General features: G+C 44.0%; 1 protein-coding gene across 2 annotated transcripts in view; it reads left to right on the top strand.

Moving 5' to 3' along the window:
* Window positions 1-12,713, top strand: part of LOC120066401 (protein BANP-like) — an 88,273-nt gene that overhangs the window by 36,447 nt on the left and 39,113 nt on the right. The window lies entirely within an intron of this gene.

A 12,713-nucleotide genomic window follows, 5' to 3' on the forward strand; every position in this document is an offset into this window, starting at 1 on the left:
ACAGTCCTACCAACTCCGAACTCTAGACTAGAGTTAATGGCCCTAGGGGTGCCAATGGTACTTTCCACAATATGGTAGTGTATCAGTTATCAACCGATATTCAACTCCAGCTGTTCTCAGTATCTCCATAACTCCTTGAACTCAGTGACTCTCAAATGAGTGTAAGTTGAAGTCTAGCCTTGTTGTTGACTTTGAAGGCAAAAGCACTAACAGATCTGGGACCAGGCTAGCTTGGATCAGAGTTATTGGATCCATTCGTCTGTTCTAGACAGGGCCTCAGTTTGAGTCTCTGTAATGACACCTGTGTGTGTGTGTGTGGCATGGTTTTGGTTTGTATTAGATCTGCATTTCAAGCGGCATTGTTTTTTACATGTGTTCTCATTTCCACAGATTAGGTATTTGTCCTTTACCCCTTTACAGAAACACACACACACACACACACACACACACACACACACACACACACACACACACACACACACACACACACACACACACACACACACACACACACACACATTGAGACGGAGACACACACACACATCCTCAGATGAACCGGTCGTTGAGTCCGGTGGGCGTGACGGCACAGCAGCATTCCGGACTGTTTATCTTTTGTATCTTGGCTCCGGTTACGACTGTTCTGGTTCTGATTTTGAAGCCTCCTTAACCCAAGTCCTACAGTAGTTTTACAACCCTGTTTCTGATGTTATTCAGCAATAACCTGTTGTTAACTCTTAGGCTTTCTGCCAGTACATCTCACTTGTCAGGATAGGGCTAGTTCCTCATCGGTTTGACTATCAAATGCACACACACTCACACTCATCCACCACCACGGCATGTAGCCTAGCGGTTAAGAGCGTTGGGCCAGTAACCGAAAGGTCGCTGGTTCGAATCCCTGTGCTGGCAAGGTGGAGAAATCTGCCGTTCTGCCCTTGAGCAAGGCAGTTAACCCCCAACAACAACTGCTCCCTGGGCGCTGATGACGTGGACGTTGATTAAGGTAGCCCCCCACAACTCTGATTAAGAGGGGTTGGGTTAAATGCAGAAGGCACATTTCGGTTGAGTGCATTCAGTTGTGCAGTTGACTAGGTATCCCCCTTTCCCACCCACACACATTCCTCTGTAAGCCTGATGTAAAACACCAACTCCTGCCATGAACACTAGATCCTACCATACTGTGCAAAGTCCCTCTGAAGAGCAGAGTGTGTGTTAGAGCTTGGGTTGCAAAGAGTCTGAAACTTTCTGGACATTTTCCATGGGAAGTTAAGCCCGGGAATTTTGGAAATGTTGCTTAAATTCATAAAAAAGCTAACTTTTTTATGGGATACACATAAGGCAATTATAGGTCTTGTGGCATATTTTGGTTAAACTTCCCCAATTCAATGGAATTGCAACCCTCTGCATACACAGTGCACTCTTCCATCACATGTACAGCTGATTCTCAAGATCTTGCACACTAATGAGATGCTATTGAGCCCACACTACTACACTGTCTGAGACAAGGACTACATGCTTTCTGGTAAGTTAACGATGACAATACTGGGTGGGGTGAATATATTTTATATGACATACATGATTTTTTGATAACTAGTAAATAGTAGCCTACAGCAGTGTGTTTAAATCATATCTAACTTGTTAACAATTTCTGCTAGTTAGTTTTTGCTACCATGTGGGGTTTAGCTTGCTTGAGACTGCTGAGGAGTGTTTATTCACATGTTTTCCATACATGTTTCATTTTAAAACCATTTATCTTACAAATGAGTTGTTTAATCTAACTGCTTAACTATTTATCTGTACATGGAATTGTATTTGGGGGTTTTTTACACTTTTTTTTCTCGTCTTTATAGGAAAATGCCACGGGAACTTTCTGATGTGTGGAGACATTTCACTGCAGCTAATGTAGATGGAAAAGCTGTGTAAATACTGTGCAAATACTGTGCCAAATCATATGTGAAGAATGCAACAAAGATGCAGAATCATCTGGCCAAGTGCATAAAGTTCCCTCAGCGCTCACAACAAGCAACCTCTGACAAAAGTCCCTCTACTTCTATTCAAGGTGAAAATTATGAATCAGACACCTTATCAATAGCAACAGCTCATGGTCCTCCTGGAATCAGATGGGTTTTTTTCACTCAATGGAGGAACGTAGTCAGAGAAATGGTGATGAATGTCTTGCTCGAGCTGTGTATGCAACTGGTTCACCTCTGATGCTCACAGGCAATGTGTATTGGAAGAGATTTCTGAATGTTCTTCGCCCAGCATACACCCCTCCAACCAGACATGCTTTATCTACTAATTTGCTGAATGCAGAGTTCAACAGAGTTCAAGTGAAGGTCAAGCAAATCATAGAGATAGCAGACTGTATTGCAATCCTCTCTGATGGGTGGTCGAATATTCGTGGGCAAGGAATAATTAACTACATCATCTCCACCCATCAACCAGTATTCTACAAGAGCACAGACACAAGGGACAACAGACACACCAGTCTCTACATTTCAGATGAGCTGAAGGCAGTCATCAATGACCTTGGACCACAGAAGGTATTTGCACTGGTGACAGACAATGCTGCAAACATGAAGGCTGCTTGGTCTTAAGAGGAGTCCTACCCTCACATCACACCCATTGGCTGTGCTGCTCATGCATTGAATCTGCTCCTCAAGGACATCATGGCACTGAAAACAATGGATACACTCTACAAGAGAGCCAAGGAAATGGTTAGGTCATCAAGTTATAGCAGCAATCTACCTCAGCAAGCAAAGTGAGAAGAATAAGAGCACCACATTGAAGCTGCCCAGCAACACCCGTTGGAGTGGTGTTGTCATGTTTGACAGTCTCCTGGGGGGGAAGTAGTCTCTCATATCACAGTCTGCTGATATGGACAGCCCCATCAATAGGATCCTCCTGGATGATGTATTTTGGGAGAGAGTGGTAAGCAGCCTGAAACTCCTGAAAGCAATAGCCATTGCACGGATTGAGGGAGACAATGGCACTCTGTCTGATGTTCAGACTCTGCTTGCAGATGTAAGAGAAGAAATCCGTACTGCCCTGCCCACTTCACTGTTGCTCCAAGCAGAGGAAACTGCAGTTCTGAAATGCATCAAAGACTTCTGCCTGAAGCCCATACATGCTGCAGCGTACATGTTGGACCCCAAGTATGCTGGCAAGAGCATTCTGTCTGGTGCAGAGATCAACAAGGCCTATGGTGTCATCACTACCGTGTCTCGCCACCTTGGCCTGGGTGAGGGCAAGGTTCTTGGCAGTCTGGCGAAGTACATCCAAAGCAAGGGCTTTGGGATTGAGATGAAATATGGCAGTCATGCCAACATATCTCATCAGCCACCTGGTGGAAGGGACTTTGTGGAACTGAGGCTCTTTCCCCAGTTGCCTCCATCATCCTCCAAATCCCACCAACATCAGCCGCCTCAGAGCGCAACTGGTCCTTGTTTGGGAACACACACACCAAATCACGCAACAGGCTGATCAATTCAAGAGTTGAAAAATTGGGGACCATCTGGGCAAATTTGAGTCTTTTTGAGCCTGACAACGAGCCATCCTCAACAAGGTTGGAAAGTGACAGTGAAGATAAGGCCTCAGAGTCTGATGTTCAAGAGGTGGACATTGAGGAGGTCCAGGGAGAAGACATGGACAACCAAAGCTTTAGTTTCTAGACTATCATTTTGTGTATGTTGAAAACATTTTTGGGAGATGTGATGGATCCTTCAATATTCCCTTTCTTTTGATGTTCAGTGAAATCATCCCATGTGAAGAGTCAACTCATTTAATTAAATTTCAATTCGTAACTAAATAGTTAAAAATATTTTTTTTTGGAAGGATTTAATCATTTTCAAATATGTCTACTTATGATAAGGTTTATGTTTCTTGTGGAGCGATAGAGCAGGAGTGGTAGAGATACTCTGAATGATCGGCCATGAAAAGCCAACTGACATTTACTCCTGAGGTGCTGACCTGTTGCACCCTCAACAACCACTGTGATTATTATTATTTGACCCTGCTGGTCATCTATGAACATTTGAACATCTTGGCCATGTTCTGTTATAATCTCCACCCGGCACAGCCAGATGAGGACTGGCCACCCCTCATAGCCTGGTTCCTCTCTAGGTTTCTTCCTAGGTTCTGACCTTTCAAGGGAGTTTTTCCTAGCCACCGTGCTTCTACACCGGCATTGCTTGCTGTTTGGGGTTTTAGGCTGGGTTTCTGTACAGTACTTTGTGACATCAGCTGATGTAAGAAGGGCTTCATAAATACATTTGATTGATTGATTTCTGTCTCCACATAGTATGGTAAGTATATCCAATGCAAAAAACAAAAAACAAAAAACAAATTAATATTAATTTGCATATATTTCACATATTCCCGTTAATTCCCATGGAAAGTTTCCACCTTTGAATATTCCCCAAAATGTGCAACACTAGTTAGATCTAAGTGTCCCTCCCAGTGGCAGAGTGTCGCTGACTAGGCTTGTGTCCCAAATGGCACCCTATCCTCTACTATATAGAGTACTACTTTTGACCAGAACCCTGTAGGCCCTGCTCAAAGGTAGCGCACTACATAGGGAAAAGGGTGCAATTTGGGAGGCACACTAGCTGTGTATAGGGACTTAACGAGGCAGGACCTCTATCCCCCTGGCAGAACATGAGAACCCACTCTTTTCTTTTCACGCTTAACTTTATAGGTCCTATTTTGATTGTGTCTGTAAAATGATATGAGGCCAGTGCCAAAACAAACACACACTGACTTATTCTTCTAACCTTGTGTTCCAGGTCTGGCTTTTCACACACACAGATATGGACACACACACAGTGACTCAAGGGTATCTTCCCCTCCTTGCTAGTGTGTTTTCCCAGGGAGTGAGACAGGAATAGCACTAGCTGACTCTGTCAGTATTGTTCTCATACGAGCCTGGTGTGTTTTTATGTGTGACTGATTGCTTTGAACGTTGATGCAACCCAGATCAGATTAAAGGATACACACACACACACACACGGAGAAAGGCACAGAGGAACGGAGCGTGAAGTTGTTTCACTTCTGACTTATGAGTCACTTATAAGTGAAGTCAGGTTTGTCAGATGAACTCGATTTGATTGCATCCCGGATTGTGTTCTGTTCATTGTGCGTCGGTAATGATGATTACTCTAACATGGTGAGAGCATAGGACACATTGCCAAAAGACCAAGGCACTGCATCTCAGTGCTCGAGGCGTCATTACAGACCCTGGTTTGATTCCAGGCTATATCACAACCGGCTGTGATTGGAAGTCCCATAGGGCGGCGCACAATTGGCCCAGTGTTGGCCGTCATTGTAAATAAGAATTTGTTCTAAACTGACTTGCCTAGTTAAATAAAGGTGAAATAAATAAATAAAAAATATAATAAATTAATCCACTACAATATACAAGGCCTGTTTCTGAGTACGTAGGCTACAGCTACACTTAATATCTGTGTGATGTCATTGTTGCTCCAGCGCAGTGGGATACTGCTCACTCAGGCTATGTTAGTGTAGCCTATATCACACTGCTGGAAGACCTCCACATCTCCCCCCTATGCTCTCTCTTATCTGGGTCTCTCCTCTTCCCTCTCTTGTTCTTTTCATCTCCTTTTGGTTATAGATAGGGCCAGTCTATCAGGCAGCAGGGTGCTTCCTTTTGCAACGCTCACTACCTCTCGTCACAGCTGCAGACTGCTGCCCCCTAGTGACGGGGTGGTTGATGAGTGTGTGAGGGTGGTGTGTGTGTCTGGTGGTGGGAGGGTGGGTGGGTGCATATGTGTGTGGTGGCGGGGATGCTATGTTTCATGTGGTGACTGGTGTTTCTGTGGCAGTGGGATCCACTGTGGTCGCTTGGGAGATTGTGGCTTGTGTAAGGGGTGTGTATTGTTGGTCCAGACAGAGCAGTTGTATTATAGGCCTGTGTCATTGCAGTGTTGTGTGTGTTTACATACTGGGGTTGTGACTCCCTGTTAGAGGTCTGCAGGCTAGTTGTTGGGTGAGGGTGGAAGAAGGGCTCTGGGGTTAAAGGGGAACAGAGAGAGGGAAAGACAGATAAGACGGTTTTAGCCAAACAGAGAGAGTTTAAAAAGCTGAGTGGGATGCAGACTGACCCCCATGTCTGCTCCCTCCTTGCCCTCTACCCTTTACTGCTTGCTAAGGCACAGTGGCACGGTATATCACTCACTGTGTGTGTGTTGGTCTGTGTGCTTGTATGTGTGTGTATCCCTCATATTGGAGAGGGAGAGAAATTCTTGAAAAGATGTTCATGCCGACACTGAGGGGAAATTGAGAGGCAGGCAGAACTCTGTGTCACGCACACACAGAGCTAGACACGAACACAAACACACGATACCTGTGTGGAACTCCTCACGCACACACAGAGCTAGACACGAACAAAAACACACGATACCTGTGTGGAACTCCTCACGCACACACAGAGCTGGACACGAACACAAACACACGATACCTGTGTGGAACTCCTCACGCACACACAGAGCTGGACACGAACACAAACACACGATACCTGTGTGGAACTCCTCACGCACACACAGAGCTAGACACGAACACAAACACACGATACCTGTGTGGAACTCCTCACGCACACACAGAGCTAGACACGAACACAAACACACGATACCTGTGTGGAACTCCTCACGCACACACAGAGCTGGACACGAACACAAACACACGATACCTGTGTGGAACTCCTCACGCACACACAGAGCTGGACACGAACACAAACACACGATACCTGTGTGGAACTCCTCACGCACACACAGAGCTAGACACGAACACAAACACACGATACCTGTGTGGAACTCCTCACGCACACACAGAGCTGGACACGAACACAAACACACGATACCTGTGTGGAACTCCTCACGCACACACAGAGCTAGACACGAACACAAACACACGATACCTGTGTGGAACTCCTCACACACACACATAAAAGGAGTGACAGTAAGTGCACCTGCGATATGGTCATACAGTTGAAGTCAGAAGTTTACATACACTTAGGTTGGAGTTATTAAAACTCGTTTTTCAACCACTCCACAAATGTCTTGTTAACAAACTATAGTTTTGGCAAGTCGGTTAGGACATCTACTTTGTGCATAACACAACTAATTTTTCCAACAATTGTTTACAGACAGATTATTTCACTTATAGTTCACTGTATCATAATTCCAGTAGATCAGAAGTTTACATACACTAAGTTGACTGCCTTTAAACAGCTTGGAAAAAGAAAATTATGTCATGGCTTTAGAAGCTTCTGATAGGCTAATTTACATCATTTGAGTCAATTGGATATGTACCTGTGGATGTATTTCAAGGCCAACCTTCAAATTCAGTGCCTCTTTGCTTGACATCATGGGAAAATCAAATCAGCCAAGACCTCAAATATTTTTTGTAGACCTCCACAAGTCTGGTTCATTCTTGGGAGCAATTTCCAAACGCCTGAAGGTACCACGTTCATCTGTACAAACAATAGTACGCAAGTATAAACACCATGGGACCACTCAGCCGTCATACCGCTCAGGAAGGAGAAGCGTTCTGTCTCCTAGAGATGAACGTACTGTGGTGCGAAAAGTGCAAATCAATCCCAGAACAGCGAAGGACCTTGTGAAGATGATGGAAGATATAGGTACAAAAGTATCTATATCTACAGTGAAACGAGTCCTATATCGACATAACCTGAAAGGCCGCTCAGCAAGGAAGAAGTCCCTCCTCCAAAACCACCATAAAAAAGCCAGACTACGGTTTGCAACTGCACATGGGGACAAAGATCCTACTTTTTGGAGAAATGTCCTCTGGTCTGATGAAACAAAAATAGAACTGTTTGGCCATAATGACCATTGTTATGTTTGGAGGAAAAAGGGGGAGGCGTGCAAGCCGAAGAACACCATCCCAATCTTGAAGCACGGGGGTGGCAGCATCATGTTGTGGGGGTGCTTTGCTGCACGAGGGACTGGTGTACTTCACAAAATAGATTGCATCATGAGGCAGGAAAATGATGTGGATATATTGAAGCAACATCTCAAGACATCAATCAGGAAGTTAAAGCTTGGTCGCAAATGGGTCTTCCAAATGAGCAATGACCCCAAGCAAACTTCCAAAGTTGTGGCAAAATGGCTTAAGGACAACAAAGTCAAGGTATTGGAGTGGCCATCTCAAAGCCCTGACCTCAATATTATAGAACATTTGTGGGCAGAACTGAAAAAGGGTGTGTGAGCAAGGAGGCCTACAAACCTGACCTCAATCCTATAGAACATTTGTGGGCAGAACTGAAAAAGGGTGTGTGAGCAAGGAGGCCTACAAACCTGACTCAGTTACACCAGCTCTGTCAGGAGAAATGGGCCAAAATCCACCCAACTTATTGTGGAAGGCTACCTGAAACAATTTAAAGGCAATGCTACCAAATACTAATTGAGTGTATGGAAACTTCTGACTCTGTCACATTCGTCGTAATGTGGAAGAGAGGAGGACCAAGGCGCAGCGTGATACGAATACATTCTTCTATTTAATGAAACGAAACGAAGAACACTTAAACAAACTTACAAAACAACAAACGAACGTGACGCTATATAATAAACAGTGCAGACACAGGCAACTAACACATAGACAATAACCCACGAACTACCCAATGAATATGGCTGCCTAAATATGGTTCCCAATCAGAGACAACGATAGACAGCTGCCTCTAATTGAGAACCAATCTAGGCAACCATAGACATACATCACACCTAGACAATAACAAAAACACCTGCATCCCCCATGTCACACCCTGACCTAACTAAAATAATAAAGAAAACAAAGATAACTAAGGCCAGGGCATGACAGACTCACTGGAAATATGATGAAAGAAATAAAAGCTGAAATTAATCATTCTCTCTACTATTATTCTGACATTTCACATTCTTAAAATAAAGTGGTGATCCTAACTGACCTAAGACAGGGAATTTTTACCAGGATTAAATGTCAGGAATTGTGTAAAACTGAGATTAAATGTATTTGGCTAAGGTGTTTGTAAACTTCCGACTTCAACTGTATATGTATACATTCCTTAAGTGATACTGAGGTGACCCACTTGGTGCTCAGGCAGGAGGAACTGGCTTTGAAAGCGCACATCCTCTCTTCCTGTCTTTCGCTCTCCCCCTTCCATGCAACCTCCGGTAGAGCCCTCGGGCCAGTCCTCATCCTGTCAGGCAGATGTTGCGTAACACCTGGAACGTCCTGAGGTTCAACTGTTGTGTTCTTGTGGATAAGCAGTGTGGGAACCGGGTCAGGGAACTCAGTGGTCCCAGCCGGGCCAGACGGCTCAGTGTGTCAGAACCCCAGGCCCGTCTGTCAGTCAGGGGCTTTAATCACCAGAGAGCGGGAGGGAGGGAAAGGGAGCAGGGGAAGTGGATGGGAGGGAGGGGGTGATGGAAAGATGCAGAGTAAGTGATGGGGAGGATGGGACAGGTGGAGTTAGTGACAAAGAAAGGAACAAGTAGAGGTAGAGTACAGAGTAAGTGAGAGAGAGAGAGGGCGGGTGGGACAGATAGAGGGACGAGAAAAGGGGGAAGCAGTACCATACTGTTGCAGGGCTGTTTGGAGCTCAGCTCCCTCTGCTTCTAACACTGGAGTTCTGGGCTGTACTACACTTAGCTCATTGCCCAGAGAACATAAGAAAAGCACCAGGAGATTGCACTCGAACTAGTAAATGCCATTGGCAGCGTGGTGTGTGTGACACTGACCATACCAATCACTCATTGCAGGCATTTTCTGTTATTGTTCATTTCGATAATTAGCCTGTACTAGAGAAATGTGAAGTTTGAAATTAAATACATCTGCTAATGTTTATGGGACTGGTGGTGGTGGAAAGGATAGTAACAAAAGAACAGTGGTGCACAATGTTTTAAACTTATTGTTCAGGCAATTTATCACAATATACATTTTTGTCCAGCACTACCATCGCTCTACTGTTACTGATGTCTAACACACAGAGCAGATGCTGGGGAGGTCTACAGGGTTAAGAACATAGAACACTCCGGATCGAACCGCTGGACCACAGCCGGAATTTGTATTTAATCGTCCTATTTCTCCCTGTCCAAGAATGTTGATAATATCATGGGAGGGCTTGTTGAGCATTCTGGGATCCAAAATGGAGGAGAGAGAAAGTGAATGGAGAAGACAGGCAGCGGCTCCCCCCGTAATTTACATCCACAAGGGGAGTGGAAAGCGAGTGAGAGTTGCATACTTGGAAACAGTGTGATGTACATACAGAGAGATGTATGTTTTATATCCATGTTTAGTGTTTGTGTAATGCATTTTAGTGGTGTAGGATTTAAAGCTTGTGCTATTAAAGAGGTTCCCATTTCAAAGGAGCAGTGTTTTAATAGGGAGTCTGCACTGTCTCCTATAGACCTATGGCATTATAGGAGGAAGATAAGGGGCTTTCCTCTCAGATCATTCTGTAGATATCAAAGATGGAGATCACAGATTGCATGTCAAAATGTGTCTGTCTACTGTCTAGTTGGTGTATGCTTTGCTTTGCTGTGTAAGTGTTGGTGTTCATATCATTGTATGACGTTTGTGTATCTTTTTTTTCCTCTGTCTGTGTGTGTGTGTGTGTGTGTGAGTGAGGAATGGATAGCAAAAAGGTTATCTATGTTCCTTGTAGTGGTACTTTATGCCCCTAGTAGTGTGTCTGGGCAGATACGATCTGTGGAGCCTGCCTGGCTCCCTGGAGTGTGTTAAGAACCAGATGTCTCTGGTAGCAACGTCAATGTGCCTGGAGCATCACTACCACACCAGACCTCCAGACTCCTGCTGGGTTTGAGCCCACAGCTACCCCAGGAAGATGCACCACAGCAGGGCTTAGAGAGGGATGGAGAGTCGAATTATACCCTATTCCCCATTTTTGGTGGGGTTAATTTTAGCTACCACTTAAGTCAACAATTTCCTCAGTCTCCCATTGACATCAATTCATGACTAAGTGAAAATGTGACAAAGTTGTCTGTAGGCAAGTAGTGACAGCATGCAGAATAATTTGTTGTGTACTTTTGTCGCAGCTAGGAGGTAGCATGAGAAGCATCGTCCCAAAAAATGAATGTAATCCATTGTACCGATATTAGCAAAGCTGCATTGCAAGCCGAAACCACCTCAAAAACACTTCCAGTGGGCCACCATCCACTGCTGCTAAATTAAAATAGGGGAAACACTGACTTCAAACTAAGTTTTGTAGCGTCAATATTCGAGAAGAATCTGTCCATGTTTTCTTTCCAGTGAGAATGTCGTTATTTTTTGCATCAAGCCACCGGTGAGTTTGTTCACAGCTCTGGTAATCAATCTGCGATACACCTTTATTGTCTATGTTACAACAAAAAACAGACACAGATGTGGCTGTGAGACTGCATAAGGAAGTAGTTCCAGTTTTGAGTAACAAAATTCCATCAGAATGCAAGTTTAAAAAAAAAAATCAAACTACCAAACTTAGTTTGAAGTGTTTTTCAGCTGGCAATGCAACTTTGCTTACATCGGTACAATGAATTACATGCATTTTTTGGGGATGATGCTAATAATGCTAACACCTGGCTGTGGCAAAAGCAAACAATTTAAACCGTTTGTGGATACTGTCACTACTGGCCTACAGACACAGTTCATCCACAATTGAGTTATCTCTTTAAGAATATACACGGCCAATAGACACACCTTATCCCATCACACTTTGATGACAAGCAATTAAAGATGATCAAGAGGATCCTTTAAAAGGGTCTGTTTTTATATTTATACAGTGTATATAGCCATGTTATTTTTACTCGTTATTCAATGTGTATTTATTCCTCGTCACATGTTTTAATTTTTTTTAAATCTTTAACTCTGCATTGTTGGAAAATGAAGCAGTGCCACATGAAGCAGTGCCCACTTTGCAAAAGGCAACATGGACAGATACGGCTCTACCTGTGCAGAGCACATGCCCTTTTGCCCTTCCTGTCTCTAAAGTGCCCTTTTGGGTGGTGATATAATTTGTATTCATTTTTTGTCATAGTTATTGTGTCTGATTGTGTTTCCTTGTTGGGGGTTTCTTTTTTGTGTGTGAAACATGGCTTTCTGGTTTTAACTGTGCCTTTTTAGAATAGGGGTTTAAATATGGTAAGTAAGCATTTCACTGTTTAGTCTACACCTGTTGTTTACGACGCATGTGACAAATATAATTTGATTAGATTTTTTGTTTCCTTTTCTGATAAAGACTGCTCGTATAAACGGCAGTAAAACACCCTGAATGGTGGATAAAGAGGCTTTTATTTACACATGTACATAAACCAGAGATGTTCTTTCATGGAAGTCATGAAAACCCAGCAGGGAGGGTTGTATCATGGACCATGTGGGCTGCGTGTGAAAGATCAGAGGTGAGGGTGTTGTCGCTCCCTTTTGGGCTCCCTCCCAGCGGGTTAGCGGGAGGTCAGGACCAGTTTTTGCTCACTTCAATATTTTGTTCTACGGCGTGTGTATATCAGGTCTACACACTCAATCTAAAGAAACAATCTAATTCGAACCATCATAAAGTCATCATTGTGGAAAATGGAGAATGGCTGCAAATGCCAGAGCCCATGTGTGTCTGTGAGCAGAAGTCTTCTCTTGAGTTGGGCTCGGGGATGGAACAACTGTTGAACGTTTGAGGTTGTGTGTGTGGGGGGAAGGTGTAGGTCAATTTATGGGTG

Source organism: Salvelinus namaycush, chromosome 21 (genome assembly GCF_016432855.1).
Source record: "Salvelinus namaycush isolate Seneca chromosome 21, SaNama_1.0, whole genome shotgun sequence".
NCBI classification, from domain to species: domain Eukaryota; kingdom Metazoa; phylum Chordata; class Actinopteri; order Salmoniformes; family Salmonidae; genus Salvelinus; species Salvelinus namaycush.